At 46.2% G+C, this 15,593-nt stretch overlaps 1 protein-coding gene across 2 annotated transcripts in view; it reads left to right on the forward strand.

Moving 5' to 3' along the window:
• The first annotated feature begins 11,757 nt into the window (after positions 1–11,757).
• PAQR5 (progestin and adipoQ receptor family member 5) overlaps positions 11,758–15,593 on the forward strand; it is a 49,456-nt gene continuing 45,620 nt past the window's right edge. Inside the window, exon 1 of one of the 2 annotated variants that reach the window (XM_068107961.2) lies at positions 11,758–11,857. The gene's annotated coding sequence lies outside the window, so the exon portion shown is untranslated. Of the gene's footprint in view, positions 11,896–15,593 lie in introns of both variants that reach the window. The other variant, XM_068107960.2, reaches the window with a different exon arrangement.

Raw genomic sequence — 15,593 nt, forward strand, 5'->3', positions numbered from 1 at the left:
ATTGAGCACAGGTGGAGTAACGTCTTCATCCATATTGCTAGACTCCATGTCCTGCAAAGTAGAAAATGAGATATATTTAGAAATTATTTTTCCACAAAGGAGTGTCTGTGGTGAAATATAAATGTTAACAATCAACTCAGAATCATGAAAAACCCTTATTTGACCCCTCATAAGTTACTTAAGGGCCGATTAAAAAAAATAAAAATTCTCGAAAATAAATTTTCGGTACCCGAATTCAACAGCTTTTTTTCTGGGTTTCCCACGGGAGTTGACCTTTAACATTTTAACACATGTTATTACACACCTTTACAAACATATTGGTGAAGAAAATTTTTGGTAACAATTTAGTTAACAGATTTTCATATGTTTCCCTTACTATTAGTGATGTTTTGAATGTGGTGAGTGAGGTGAGGAGGAGTCTCTGATGGTGTGAGGTAGTGAGTTCCAGAGGGTGAAGCAGCGATGGAGAAGGCCCTGTCCCCCCCAGGATCTGAATTTGGTCGGGATGGAGGGGGTCAGGAGGTTTGTACCAGCAGAGCGGAGGTTGCAGGTGGGAGTGTGTCTGGAGAGGAGGTCAGCCAGGTAGGATGGGGCCAGGTTATGGAGGGCTTTGTATGTCAAGAGGAGGATTTTGTACTGGATTCTCTGGGAGATGGGGAGCCAGTGAAGCTTGTAAAGGACGGGGGTGATGTGGTCACGGGTCCGGGAATGGGTGAGTAGACGGGCAGCGGAGTTCTGAATGTATTGGAGTTTATTGGTGATTTTTGAGGGTGAACCATAGAGGAGGCTATTGCAGTAGTCCAGACGGGAGGTGATGAAGGCGTGTATGAGGGTTTCTGCAGCCGTGGAGGAGAGGGATGAGCGGAGACGGGCAATGTTTTTCAGGTGAAAGAAGGCTGACTTTGTAATCTGTTTAGTGTATTTGTCGAAGGAAAGGGTTTGGTCAAAGATGACGCCAAGATTCCGGATGTGAGGGGAGGTGGATACTGGGATACCGTCGATGTTGAGGGCAAAGTTATGGGTGGATTTTGTGAGCGTTTTTAGGCCAATGATGATTATTTCAGATTTATCACAGTTAAGCTTGAGGAAGTTGATTTGAAGCCAGGATTTTATTTCAGTAATGCAGTTTGTCAGGATAGAGTGGGTGTCGGTGGAGATGGACTTGGTGGAGATGAAAAGCTGGATGTCATCGGCGAAGCAGTGGAATTGGAGACCATGACGGCAGATTAAGTGACCGAGGGGGGACAGGTAAAGGATGAAGAGGAGCGGGCCAAGAACTGAACCTTGGGGGACACCTTGGGGGAGGGGAGCAGTGGGGGATTTGCAGTTATTGATGGAGATGAACTGGCGTCTGTCAGAGAGGTATGATTTAATCCAAGAGAGGGCAGTGCCGGTAACGTTAAAGGTGGATTCAAGTCGGGTGAGGAGGATGGTGTGATCGATGGTGTCAAAGGCGGCGCTGAGGTCGAGGAGGACGAGAATGTTGAGGTTGCCAGCGTCAGAGGAGAGGAGAAGGTCGTTGGTGATTTTGAGGAGAGCAGTTTCAGTACTGTGGTTGGAGCGGAATCCGGATTGGAATGTTTCATACAGGTTATTGGCAGAGAGATGATGTTTGAGTTGAGTGGCTACAGCGCGTTACAAAACTTTTGACAGAAAGGGTAGGTTGGAGATGGGTCTGAAGTTGTTTCGGGTGTCAGGGTTTAGACCAGGTTTTTTTAGAATGGGGGTAACAGCAGCAATTTTGAGGGAAGGTGGGACGATGCCTGTAGACAGGGAGGAGTTTATTGTTGCAATGATAAGTGGAGAGAGAGCAGGGAGGGAGGCCTTGACAAAGCTGGAGGGGATGGGGTCAAGAGTGCAGGTGGCAGTTTTCATTCCTATGAGGAGTTCAGAGAGGTCAGTAGGGGAGATTGGTGAGAACCGAGACAGGGGATGGCAGGACAAGGGGGGGGGGCAGGTGGTTGGAGGGGGAGCGGGTGCGGCGGTGGTCAAGCTGTTGTAGATGTTGTCAATTTTGCGTTGGAAGAAAGAGAGGAAGGAGATGCAGTTGTCTACTGTGAATGACTGGGTGGTGGTGTTCAGGGGGCGGAGGAGTTTGTTTATTGTCGAGAAGAGTGCTTTTGGGTTTCCGGAGCCAGAGTGGATAATTTGAGAGTAGTAGGCGGAGCGGGCGCGGGAGAGGGCATCTTTGTAGTGTTGTAGGTGGTCCTTGTAGGCTTGGGAGTGAACTGTGAGACCCGTTTTATTGTGGAGTCTTTCAAGTTGGCGAGCACGAGTTTTCATCAGGCGGAGTTCAGGGGTAAACCAGGGAGCAGAGTGGGTGAAAGAAACTGTTTTGGTTTTTACAGGCGCAAGCTGGTCAAGGCAGGAGGAGAGAGTGTGGTTGTAGTAGTCAGTGAGGTCGGAAGGGGTGTGGAGGTCAATGGAGGGAGAAGTGGACATTTTTTCAGAGAGGGTGGATGAGAATGAGGTAGGTGAAAGAGCGTTTAGCTTACGGAAGTTGATAGTGCGAGAATGCCTTGGTGTTGGCGCGGGGATGTTGATGGTCAGAGTGATGACTAAGTGGTCAGAGAGGGTGAGGTCGGAGCCAGAGAGATGGTGCAAATTTAATCCAGTGGAGCAGACAAGGTCCAAAATGTGACCACGGATATGGGTAGGAAAGTCGACATGTTGAGTGAGGTTAAAGCAGGTGAGTAAATCAGTGAAGTCAGTGGTTATTGGAGTTTGGTTCATTTTCATTTGTTGTTGAATTTGTTCAACATTTGTTCAAGTCAAATTGTTCAATTTGTTCATTTGTTCAAATTCATTTGGTGAATTATAGTAAGATCATCACAATGAGAACATCGTCACAATGAACGTTATGCGTCATCGTTATGCGTTATACATCATCATTAACCTAGGAGGCACCTATGACATCATCATTAACATATTTTATTCCGCCTGGAGAGTTCTTTCCAATGAGCCATGTCTCAATTTTTTCTATTCAGCCCTTTCGGAGATATCGGGGTGCAAATTATTTCGGTTTTTCCAAGATGGCGGCCGAACCACGTAACCGATGACGTCATCATTATTTTTTTTCTCCACCAGGATATGCCGACATGGCGCTCAATAAATTTCATCTTGATTGGATAAAGTTTTGTACTTGTCGAATTATGACATCATAATGGAGCAACCTATGACATCATCATTAACGTATTTTATTTCCCATGGAGAGTTCTTTACAATAAGCCATGTCTCCATTTTTTCTATTCAGGGCTTTTGGAGATATGGAGGTGCAAAATTTTTCGGTTTTTCCAAGATGGCGGCCGAACCACGTGACCTATGACGTCATAATTATGAAAAAGTTATACAGGTGGAGTTAGTTGCACCCATGCTGAAAATTTCCTTTCAATCGTACCAACGGTTGCAGAGAAAATCATGTTTATTATGTGCGGACAAACAGACAGACAGACAGACAAACAAACGGACTCAAATGCAATACCCTCTCCTCTGGCGAGGGTAAAAAACAATTTCAAGGTTTATGGGGGTGTGTGGGGGGTTTAACCCCTGAAGATAGGTATTTGCTCTCTTCTCCAAAACTACATCCACAATTTTCATGAAACCTGACCACAACGTTCCGTTCATCGGATCGTTCGTTCACAACGTGCCAGGGCCAACCAAAACATCCGGGGAGGTTGGTCGGGAACCAGGGGCGAGGGGGTGGGGGCATGATGGATGAAATTGAAAAGGGGACGTTTATTTTTTTTAAACCCATCAAAACAACTAGAGACGATGGTGCTTCTGCGTGAACACGCAAGAGAGGAGGCGGTCGGATATAATTCTCCCGCCTTATTGCGGAGTTGATGTATTTAATATGTGAACTCCATTGATTGGTATTGGGGTTGGGGAGGTCGGGGTTTGGGGGGGGGGGGGGTTGGGGTGGTGGGATTGGGGTTGGGGGGGCAATGCATTATTTCGTGTGTGATGCTCCAGAATGTGATGTGTGACTCTGCGGACCCTCAGAGTGTACTCCAGAACGTGATGTGCGACTCGCCGGAACCTCAGATTGTACTCCAGAATGTGATGTGTGACTCTCCGGACCCTCCGATTGTACCCCAGAATGTGATGTGTGACTCTCCGGACCCTCAGAGTGTACTCCGGAATGTGATGTGTGACTCTGCAGACCCTCGGAGAGTACTCCAGAATGTGATGTGTGACTCTCGGGACCCTCGGAGTGTCCTCCAGAATGTGATGTGTGACTCTGGGGACCCTCGGAGTGTCCTCCAGAATCTGATGTGTGACTCTCGGGACCCTCGGGGTGTCCTTCAGAATGTGATGTGTGACTCTCGGGACCCTCGGTGTGTCCTCCAGGACATGTACTCTAAATGCTACCAGAATGAATGCCAGCGCACAAACTGTTCCTACATCAGAGCTGGCCTCCCTTGCACTGACCTTTGCGGGTGCAGCGATTGCCGCAATAGTCAAGAACACATGACGGGTGATGATGACTGATCCTGGAGACAAATCCAACGATGAGGAATGATTCGACTCATTTTCTGACATTATTAACTTTGTGATACATTTTTGTGTCTTATGTTACGTGGTCCCCTCGGTGACTACCTGGTCTCGGTGACCCCCGGACCGTGAGAGGACCTTCGCCAGAAAGTAGTATTATATATGCGCTTTCGCAACGCAATCCCTGTGAATTCCACCCAAGAGAAACTGATGTTCAATGATATATTTCCAGGGTAAGGATATCATACAATTTCAAGGATACAATCACGGATATATTCCCCGAGCAATCAACAACAAACAACCATCAACAATTCCCAATCCACAATCAATTCCCTATATGATTAAGATGGCCATCTTATATATGTGTGTCCCCTTTTGGTACTCACGACCCCCTTTTGGTCTCTGCCCCTCACAATGTCTCTGGGCCCCTCCTGACCAAGATGATGGTCGGCGTCGCCGCACTCGGGCGGTTGAACGAACCCCGGGTGGACGTGTTTCCACCGGGCAGGTATCGTATCAGGCACCCCGGCTGCAGCCCCTCGTGGCCACGCGAAGCGGGTACGGTAAAGCAAGCCCAAAAGCCCCACGCCGCTTGCAACGCGTGTTAGGCCCCAACGTGCGACCCGTACGCGTCTTTTTAGACGGTGCCGCGAACGGTGCCAGACGCGGGGGTCGATGCACGGCCCCACGTCAACTTGACGTCTCCACCGGGTAGGTACACGTCCCGGTAACTCCTCTCGCCAGACGGGCTTCGGAACGCCGCTTTTCCACGCGGCGCCAGGTCGATCCCACCTTTCGTCGGAGCGGGGCGAGGAAGAAAAAATCCTCGTCGCTTTTCTTCCTCGTGTCTTTTTCTCTTCCGTTTCCGGTCACTTCCGTTTCCGGACACTTTTTCAGAAGGGCTCCTGACCCTCCAACCACAACAACCCTTAGCTACTCCACATGGATAAGCAAAGACCTGAATGGTAATTCACATACATTCACATAAATATGTAACACTTATTCGAGACATGGCTGTTGAAAAGGCAGAATGATGATGCACACTAACACTAATTATTATGCATCACATTTGAATCGCCGAATGTTATCTTTGTATTTCTCATGTTCCAATTACACGTTATGTCTGTGTATTTGCTGCCATAACTGTTCAATTTCATGGACGAAAAAAATGGTATCACTCGTATAAAGCCCGTCAAAAATGACGGGTTGGAACAGTTCATTTGACGGTGCACCCGCATGAGCGTGCCAAAGTCTGAAGCCTGGGCCACAGTGTCAGGTGTGCCTATAATCTTCTTTATTTATTAGATATCCTACAGACGTAAATGAACACTCATTTTACTCTGTGCACTTTTCACGTCACGTTCAGCGAATTTCACCTCCCTATGCCGAGTATTTATTGTAATAATAATAAATAAAAAACCGCTTCCGTACACCGATCTTGAGGCGCGGTTTGCAAGCCACCGTCTACAATTCCAATGTAAGAGACATAATTACTCTTCTTTTGGGTCTTCAGAGTCCAAAGGGTATTTTGGGTCCTCTGGTTAATTTTGGGTCTTTTGGGTGCTCAAGCTCTTTTGCATCCTTGGGATCTTCTGGTTCATTTGGGTCTTCAGGGTCTTTTAGGTCTTTTGAGTCCTTTGGGTCCTCTGCCTCTTTGGGGTCCTTGGGTCTTTTCAGTCATCTAGGTATTTTGGGTATTTGGGGTAATTTGGGTCTTTGGGTTCCACTGGGTCCTCAGGGTCTTTTTGGTGTTTTGGATTGTTTGGTTCTGTGGGATCGTTAAGGGTCTTTGGGGTATTTTGGGTTTTTGTGTCTTTTGGGACTTTGGGGTCTTTCGGTCTTCTGGGTCTTTAAGGGTCTTTGAGATATTTTGGGTCCTTGGTGTATTTAAGGGTCTTCTGGGTATTTTGGATATTTGGGGTATTTTTAGTCTTTTGCGTCTTTAAGGGTCTTGCGGTCTTTGGGGTATTTTGGGTCTTCTGGATATTTAAGGGTCTTTGGGGGTCTTTTCGATCTTTTGGGTATTTTGGGTCTTCTGGATATTTAAGGGTCTTTGGGGTTTTTTGTGTCTTCACAGTCTTTTGGGTGTTCGTGGTCTTTTGGGTATTTAAGGGCATTTGGGGGTCTTTTGCATCTTTGTGGTATTTTGGGTCTTTAATGGTATTTGGTGTATTTTGGGTCTTTGGGGTCTTTTCAGTCTTTTGTGTTTTCTGGGTCTTTGGGGTATTTTGGGTGTTTGGGGTCAATTGGGTTTTCAATGACCTTTCTTTTTTTGGGGCCTTTGGGGACTTCTGGGTCTTCATCGTCTTTTGTGTCTTTAACAGTCTACAGGGTATTTTGTGTGTTTAGGGTATATTTGGCCTTCAGGGTCTTCTGGGTCCTTGAGGTGTCAGGGTCTTTTGGGTATTTGGGTGTTTTGGGTCTTCAGCATATTTTGGGTCTTTGGGGTATTTTGGGTGATTGGGGTCCATTGGGTCTTTTTGGTCTTTTCGGTCTTCAGGTTATTTTGGATATTAAGAGTCCTTGGGGGTCTTCTGAGTCATTGGGGGTATTTTGGGTCCTCTTTGTCATTTGGGTCCTTGGGGTTGTTTGGGTCTTTTGGATCCTTGGGGTCTTTTGGGCCTTCAGGATCTTTTGGGTCTTTGGGGTTCATTGGGTCTTCAGAGTCTTTTCAGTTTTTTGGGTATTTGGGGTCCTTTTGGGTCTTTGGGGTATTTTGGGTCTTTGGGGTATTTTGGGTATTTGGGGTATTTTGGGTCTTCAGCGTATTTTGGGTCTTCAGAGTCCTTGGGGTCTTCTGAGTCATTGGGGTATTTTGGGTCGTCTTTATCATTTGGGTCCTTGGGGTTGTTTGAGTCTTTTGGATTATCGGGGTCTTTTGGATCCTCGGGGTCTTTTGGGCATTCAGGGTCTTTGGGGTCCATTGCGTCTTCAGGGTCTATTCAGTCTTTTTGGTCTTCGGTGTATTTTGGGTCTTTGGGTGTATTTTGGGTGTTTGGGGTTCATTGGGTCTTTTTGGTCTTTTGAATTTCTGGGTATTTTGGATCTTCAGAGTCCTTGGGGGGTCGTCTGAGTCCTTGGGGTATTTTGGGTCGTTTTTGTCATTTGGGTCCTTGGGGTTGTTTGGGTCTTTTGGATCCTCTGGGTCTTCTGGGTCTTTTGGGTCTTCTGGGTCTTTGTGGTACATTTGGTCTTCAGTGACTTTTCAGTATTTTGGGTCTTTGGGGTCCTTTGCGTCTTTGGGGTATTTTGGGTCTTCGGGGTATTTTGGGTCTTCGGAGTCCTTGGGGTCTTCTGTGTCCTTGGGGTCTTCTAGGTCTTCATTATCTTTTGTGTCTTTAACAGTCTGCAGGGTATTTTGGGTATTTTGAGTGTTTGTGGTATTTTGGGTCTTTTAACCGGTGGACACACAGTCGTGTTCAAAGATTGCCCCTTAACCTCCCTTCCCCCCCCCCCCCCCCCCACTCAAATCTCCCCGAAAGCACTGCTCAATGCCTTTTTTAAAACCTAGCCTTATGAAGGGACACACACACACACACACACACACACACACACACACACACACACACACACACACACACACACACACACACACACACACACACACACACACACACACACACACACACACACACACACACACACACACACACACACACACACACACACACACACACACACACACACACACACACACACAGTGTTTTATACGGTAGATGACAAATTTGATGCAAATCTGATTATGTCATAAGTAATTATTAATATGCATCGTAATTACCGGGAACATTCCACTTTTGTATTCTGCATTGTCAAATTATAATTTGTTTGTATTCCCTTTGTTCGCCTCACTCCAAAATGTTCAAGATTGACTGGCGGATATTTTTTTATATTCAAATCTGATGACGTCATAATTAATTAATGTGCATCACAATCAAGTGGCACATTGAATTCTTGTATTCCTCCTCCTAGAATGATGTAAAGTTTATGCCTCCCATGTCGAAATTCAGCATTAAACAACCAGTATTGATTCTACATTTTGAATGGCCATATGCAAATTTGATGAGTAGATGCAAAAAATAATTTGGAAGCCTCTGAGATTTTGGCCCACCGTCTATAAGTGGCATGGACAATCTATCTTTGTTTGCATTTGTTTTGAATTAATTGACAACGCTGAGATTGGACAAATAAATTACACATTTTTTTTGGGGGGGGGGGGGGGGGGGGGAGGGGTTGGCATTCCTTATCTGTCACCACTTCTACCACCTCTCACCCCAACCAAAAGTCCCCACCTGCGTCCCCCAGTACAGACTGGTTGTGGTGGCCTCTGTATTCTACCACCTCCTTTTTGTTCTTGCACCATTCCTTCCAAGTAAGCGCTGCTTTGTCAGGATGAGGATGACCGTTCTGCGATACTACGCACCCTCTGCCCTCTCTTGGCTCTGTGCCTCCCAGGTTTCTGCAGGGCGCACACGTGGTCTGCCAGTAACCCTGTTTTTGTTTTTATTGCTCGGAAAAAAAATTCCATAATTTTTTTTTTCCCAAATTTTTGCACAACCCACAAAAAAAAAATTTTTTTTAAATCTGTTCCAAAAATCCAGGTTTCCTGCTCAAATTATATATCAGATTTTTATGTGAAAAAATAAAAAATATTTTTTCACATAAAACGGCTTTTTTGCACGCCAAAAAATTATTTTGCTATTTTCGGAGGAAAAAAATATTTCGCCCTTTTTCGGGAAAAATAAAATAAAATGCCCTTTTTGGTCGAAAATGTCTGGCAACGCTAAAAAAAATTAGGGAATTTTTCGAAATTTTTAACTGCGATCGAAATTTTTAACTGCGATCAATCTCAAAAACAAAACGTTGCGTCCACTTGCTTGCGTTGCGTCCCCAGCGTGTACAGCAGTGAGGCGGTGTACTACAGTGAGAGAGTGTACACAAAGTGTGAACAAGTCTATCAAGATGAGTGCTGCTCTTCGTGACAAGTGGCTGAAGGAATTCAACGCTGGCGGCGATGGGGCCACCTTCAAGTACGTGTCGAGTGACACGGCTTTCTGTCGAGCTTGTGAAAAGACTTTCCGGGCGAAGCAGAAGTCTGAGCTCGCCCAACATGTCCGAGGAGACCGCCACAAGAGCAACTTGGCCTTGAAGAAGAAGACGGTCACGCAAGCCACCATGGAGGACTTTGGTGGCGGAAAGAGGCACAAGTGCGACGTCGTGGCTCAGGAGCTGTGCCAGGCCATGCTGGCCGCTGGCATCCCATGGTCGAAATTGGAAAACCCTGCCCTCCGGTCGTTCCTGGAGAAGCACATCACTCTCCAGATCCCCGATGAAAGCTGGATTCGAAAGCACTACCTCGACAAGTGCTACGACGAGGCCTTGGTGGGGATCCGTGCCGACCTCGGACAGCAGCCCATCTGGCTGTCCGTCGACGAGACGACTGATTCGGCAGGTCGATATGTGGCCAACATCATCGCGGGACGCTTGTCCAAGGAGGGGTACTTTCGTCCCCACCTCGTCCAGTGCATGTTTCTGGAGAAGACCAACTCCGGGGAGATCGTGTGTGCAGTCAATGACACGCTGCACTATCTTTGGCCTGATTTCAAGCCGGAGTGCCTCAAGGTCCTCGTCAGCGACGCCGCGGCCTATATGATCAAGGCCGGCCATGCCCTGAAGGAACTCTTCCCGGACTTGCTGCATGTGACTTGCGTTGCCCACGCGCTCCACCGTGTCTGCGAGACAGTCCGAGAAATGTTGAAGGACGTCAACGACCTGATTGCCACGACGAAGAAGGTGTTCGTCAAAGCCCCGTCGCGTGTTGTCTTTTGGAAGGAGCAGCAGCCCAATCTTTCTCTCCCCCCGGAGCCCATTCTGACTCGGTGGGGGACGTGGATCGACGCCGCGGTGTTTTACGCCGAGCACTTCGAGGCCGTCAAGGACATTGTGGACCAGCTGAACGATGATGACGCGATGGCAATCCGGAGTGCCAAGGACCTGTTCGGAAAGGCGGACATCAAGCTCAGTTTGTTCTTCTTAAATGCCCACGTGTCGTTCATCCCGAAGATCCTTAAGCAGCTGGAGGAGGCCGGCATGGAGCTGGCCAAGGCCTTCCAGCTCCATGATCAGGCCAAGGAGGAGCTCGAAAAGATCCGAGGCTGCCGTAAGGAGATCCTGCTCACCAAGTTCAAGGCGGTGCTGCAGCGCAATCCCGACATTGGTGTGCTGAGGACAGTGGCTTTGATCCTGGATGGAGATCAGCACGGATCTGAGGTTGGTGTGCCGGCTGGAGTCAAGCTTGCTGACATCCCCCTCTTGTGGTACTGCCCCATCGTCAGCGTCGACGTGGAAAGGTCCTTCTCCGTCTACAGAAACGTCCTCACCGACCGCCGACACCGCCTCACCAAGGAGAACATTACCAATATAATGATTTCAAACACCTACTTTAACCGTTCCTAAAAGGGTCTTGTCAATTTCTTCTAGTCCTCTACTTATCAAACAATGCGGTTGCAATAAAGGTACCTGAACGTCATTTTTTACCTGTTTGCTAGCCCAGAGTGCTTAATGTTGTGCAGGAAAAAGCTTACCATTTTTTGTTCTTTTTTTGACTGATTTCTGAAAAACTTGGTAATAATAAAAAATGAATAAAACGGGGGAAAAAAATATTTCGGGATTTTTTCACATAAAAAAAAAAAAATCCGCTTTTCAAAACATAAAAGGCCTATTTTCTTAACATAAAAATCCGTAGTCTACCGGGCGGTCATCACTCATTTGTTCCTCTTTTCTCTAGCTCGTGCAACCAACTTCTCCAATCTGTTGAAACAGCTGTTCACCACTCCCTCAGGTCATCCGGTCATCCCCCATCCCCAACCATGATAAAATCCCCCACCACCTCTTCTTCACCTCTTTTCGTGAGTTGTTGGTCGGTTAGTTATTTTCTCTTTTCTCCTCATTCCCCCCTCTACTTCTTGCTGTGCTCCATTCAACTTGTTTGCAGCTTTTTTCCATCCATATGTGTAAGCTACTTCCCCCTCCCCTTGTTCTCTCTCTTACTTCAACTCTTCTGTTGGTGTTTCCACCTTTCCATTTTATTCCATCTCTTCCACAAGCCTCTATCATGTATCCAAAAAGAATTTGAAGCCACCCAGAGCCATATTGTTGCACCCACAGAACCATATTGTTGCATCTCCGGACCTGTCTTTCTGGTCTTGAGCCTTTTATAGTCCGGGATGATGCATTCATGGGCTCACACACCCTAACGCTTATGTCACACTGCAGGGTCCCTGTCCATTGGCTGGCAATGCACGTTGGCATTGATAAGTGAAGTTTCTCAGGGAACTTGCTCGATCTCCTTGCGGGATACCAGCTGGTGAGTCGTGCTGGACTGGAGCGGACATTCACTTCACGGTAACATAAACAACTCTTCTTTACCTGTCCTCCGTTTTAGCCAAAATTGTCTCCGTATAGAGTCTGAGACAGAGCAATGCGCTAACTTCTATGAGCTTCGCGAGTCTTGTAGAACTCTATGCTTCTGTTTATTTTGCAATCTTAAAGTGTTTGAATCAGTTGAAATCTTAAAGTAATGGTGTTTGGAGTAAAACGATTTTTCTTCCCTTTGATACTCAGGTGAATTGTAAGGCAGGTGGTGACTTATCGGTTAAGGTAGCTGGCTCGAGATCTTAGGGTCTTGAGTTCAAGTCCATGCCAGCCGTTGAATTAACACCACGTGGGTTGACTCTGGCTGTCATAATTCCGAGGTTGGAAAAATTAGTACCAGCTGACTGGCAATGGGGGGGGGGGTTGAGGTTGGGGGTGGGGGTTGGGGGGGTTGGGGTGGGGGAATTGGGGTTGGGGGGGTTTGCGGGGAGGGTTGGGGGGAGCATTGCATCAGCGACAGGAAATGATGCAACCAGAAGTCACGGGGTGCATACAAACCAGCATCACCACTCAGTGAATCAAAGAACTTGTTTTTATGGAATCCGGAGAGTGATTAATGAATGAATGAATATAATTTGTAAAAACCTGGAATGGTTTTTGCCAAACGTAATCTCGGTTTGATATAACCTATTTGGTTATTTCCATGGAAGTTCTTGCGTGCGCAGACTCCCCGCCACGGCTCCTGAATGATAATGAAGCCTTCTGGAAAGTTTTCTTCTACTCTGTTTTACTGACTTTCAATTGATTGTTCAAAGTACACGACTGAGCTCCAGAGAGAAATGTTGCTTACACCCACCAAGTAATACACCCTCCCTCTTACCCCACCACTCATGACACACCATTCCCCGGATTGGATAAACAAACGATAGTTACCTTTCCCGGGGTAGTTACAGTCATCTTGTTAATCACGTCATCGATAACTTGGTTTAGGGTGGAGTTGATGGTGGAATGTGAGGTTTCCCATCAAGTCTGCTTTTCCAACTTTTCCACCACTCCAGGAAGAACAATGACCTGCAGTTTAGATGGCGGACAGTGCATCGCTTGTTCAAATTGTTTCCCACTAGTAGTGCCAGAGAAACACGTACACAACATGAACGAAAAACGTACACAGCATAAATCCTTCATCACAAAAGGTTTCTCATGAGTTCGGATGGAAGGCTTATGAGAAATCAAGAGGTAATGTCATTGTACCATAGTGCTGAGAATAAGGTATGTTTGGTATTTGTTGAAACTTCAACTAGGTGTAAACAATCATTATTTAAGTGATTCAAACTGATACAAACTGTAAATGAATGACTACAGTGACTTCGACTATCTTGGTTCCTGGGTTAGCACAACTAGCAACAACTATATATATATATACTAGCAAAGGTACCGGCCTTACGGGCGGGGCTTCAATTGGGAGCCCAAATGAAAAGGCAAAATATCAGAAATTGAAGGCTTTTTTATTTTAAACGATTCATATAAACATCCGTTAAATCATATCACACGCAAATCATCAAAATCTAAACAGTATTTGTAGAATTTCAATAAAAACCACATCACTGTTCATATCGGTAAATATTATTCCATCGTTTTTGGAAAAACTGGAAAATTGGAAAATTGGAAAATTGGGAAAAATTTGGAAAAACAATATAGCCTATTTTACTCCAGGGGGTCCCAGGATTACCCACCCAAAATTTCGTTGCGATCGGTTCAGCCGTTTTTGCGGTACCCAGGAACAGACAGATAGACAGACAGACATTTGGTGAATTATAGTAAGATGCTGAGGATATCAAACAAAGGAAAGGTGCCCCAGGGAGAGTTTGCGACAAACTTTCAAGAATATGGAAGTCGAATATGGAACTGTCTTATCGTATCAAGGAATGACTGTTTATGGCGACAGTTGAGTCCGTCCTGTTTTATGGAAGTGAAGAATGGACCATCAACTGCGACCCATGAAAAGGGACTTTATGGAGACGATCCTCAACTCCTCCGTTTGGCTTTAAATGTCCATTGTCTGAACATAGGACTAACAAAGACCTCTATAGTTCTCTGTTGGTTAACTTGGAAGAAGATGTTTCAGGTTTGCTGGCACTGCTACTGGCGCATAAACGAACCTGTTTCTAATTTCATACATTGGACACCTTAACATGGAAGGCCGAAGTGGGGCAGACCATCTCTCAACTACATCAGCATGTTGAAGAGTGATACAGGCCTGAAGACAGAGGAACTGCACACAGCAATGCTTCATCGAGAGGAGTAAAGGCTAAAGATCAATGCCATCTCAGTTTAGACGAAAATGCGACCCAAGAGGAAGAAGAAGAAGAAGCATTTAAAAAACGAGTTATCGCCACCAATCCAGAACACATGCCTGTCACCTTGAGTGGAATGTGAGGCATGGTCAGCAATGTCATGAAAAACTTGGCTGGAATGCTTTCCCCATCCGACTTGTCAAGTTCGGAGCATTTGGAGCAGTGAAACAAGTAGTTGGCTATAATTGATAAGTGTGTTTTGTGACTTTGGTAAAACTAAACACACAGAATATATTCTCAATGGGACATTGGTGCATTATTCATACATTTCCACTTCTTCTCTAAAATTGATGAGTTATCCAAAGTAGATCTATCCACTTGTTAATGGATGGCAGGGAGAGGGTTTGCAGGATTGCGTCATGGAGGTATTCACACTCACTTCTGAGGTATCTCTCAACCTATTCATCTTAGAAATAATCTATTGTTAAATGGTTCCATACCAAACCTGCTAAAATTCTTCAGACACACACACAGGTACTTCCGCGAGTCAAAAAATCTGTCTTCTACCATTACTTGTATGATGCTCAGAATTTAAAGGATAGACAATGGAAAAAAAACCCATAGAATAGCATCCACGAGGAGGAGGGGCAATCCTCTTCAATTTCCGGGCTTGAATGCGCAGAGAAAAGCGACTTCATAAAGTGAAGTCTATTCATAAAGTTGACGTCGCTGGTACCCAGAGTACTCTGTGAAGTGACGTCACTTACCCCAAACTCAGCAGCTGTGTTTGTGTGAAAGTCAAATCTGGTGTTGTCTCATGTACAGTATCTGTCTGTGTGTGTGATGTATGATGTATGCCTTCGAGCTTCGACCCGGTAAAAATAAATAAATAAAAACACAATTGGCACATTTTACTTTATTCTGAACAAGCAAAGGTATCCAGTATTTCCGGGCAATACAGAGTCCCTCCTCCCACTCATACCCTTCCCTCTTCCAACCACGTCCCCTGCGCCCCCTCCCACCCCACCAATTCCCATCCCTCCTCTTCCCACCCACCCTCTCTGTCCACTTTCCACCCATCCCCTCCGGACTCCCACCACATCCTTTCCCTTCACACCCCTCCCTCAGGACTCCAACCTCCCTCCCAGAGAGGTGGGGGCAGAGAAAAAGTGGTGGGGGAGAGAGATGGGGAGCGGGGAGGAGAGAAGAGAGGGAGAGGAAAGAGTGGGAGAGGAAAGAGAGGGGAGGATTCAGTTTGGGTCTGGAGGAAGAGAGAAGGGAGGGGAGAGGCAGGAGCAGGGACACAGAGAGAGAGAGAGAGAGAGAGAGAGAGAGAGAGAGAGAGAGAGAGAGAGAGAGAGAGAGACAGAGACAGAGACAGAGACAGAGACAGAGACAGAGACAGAGACAGACTTGACTTTTAAACTCTTTTTA

This window comes from Myxine glutinosa, chromosome 2 (assembly GCF_964187855.1).
Source record: "Myxine glutinosa chromosome 2, kmMyxGlut1.1, whole genome shotgun sequence".
Classification (NCBI taxonomy): domain Eukaryota; kingdom Metazoa; phylum Chordata; class Myxini; order Myxiniformes; family Myxinidae; genus Myxine; species Myxine glutinosa.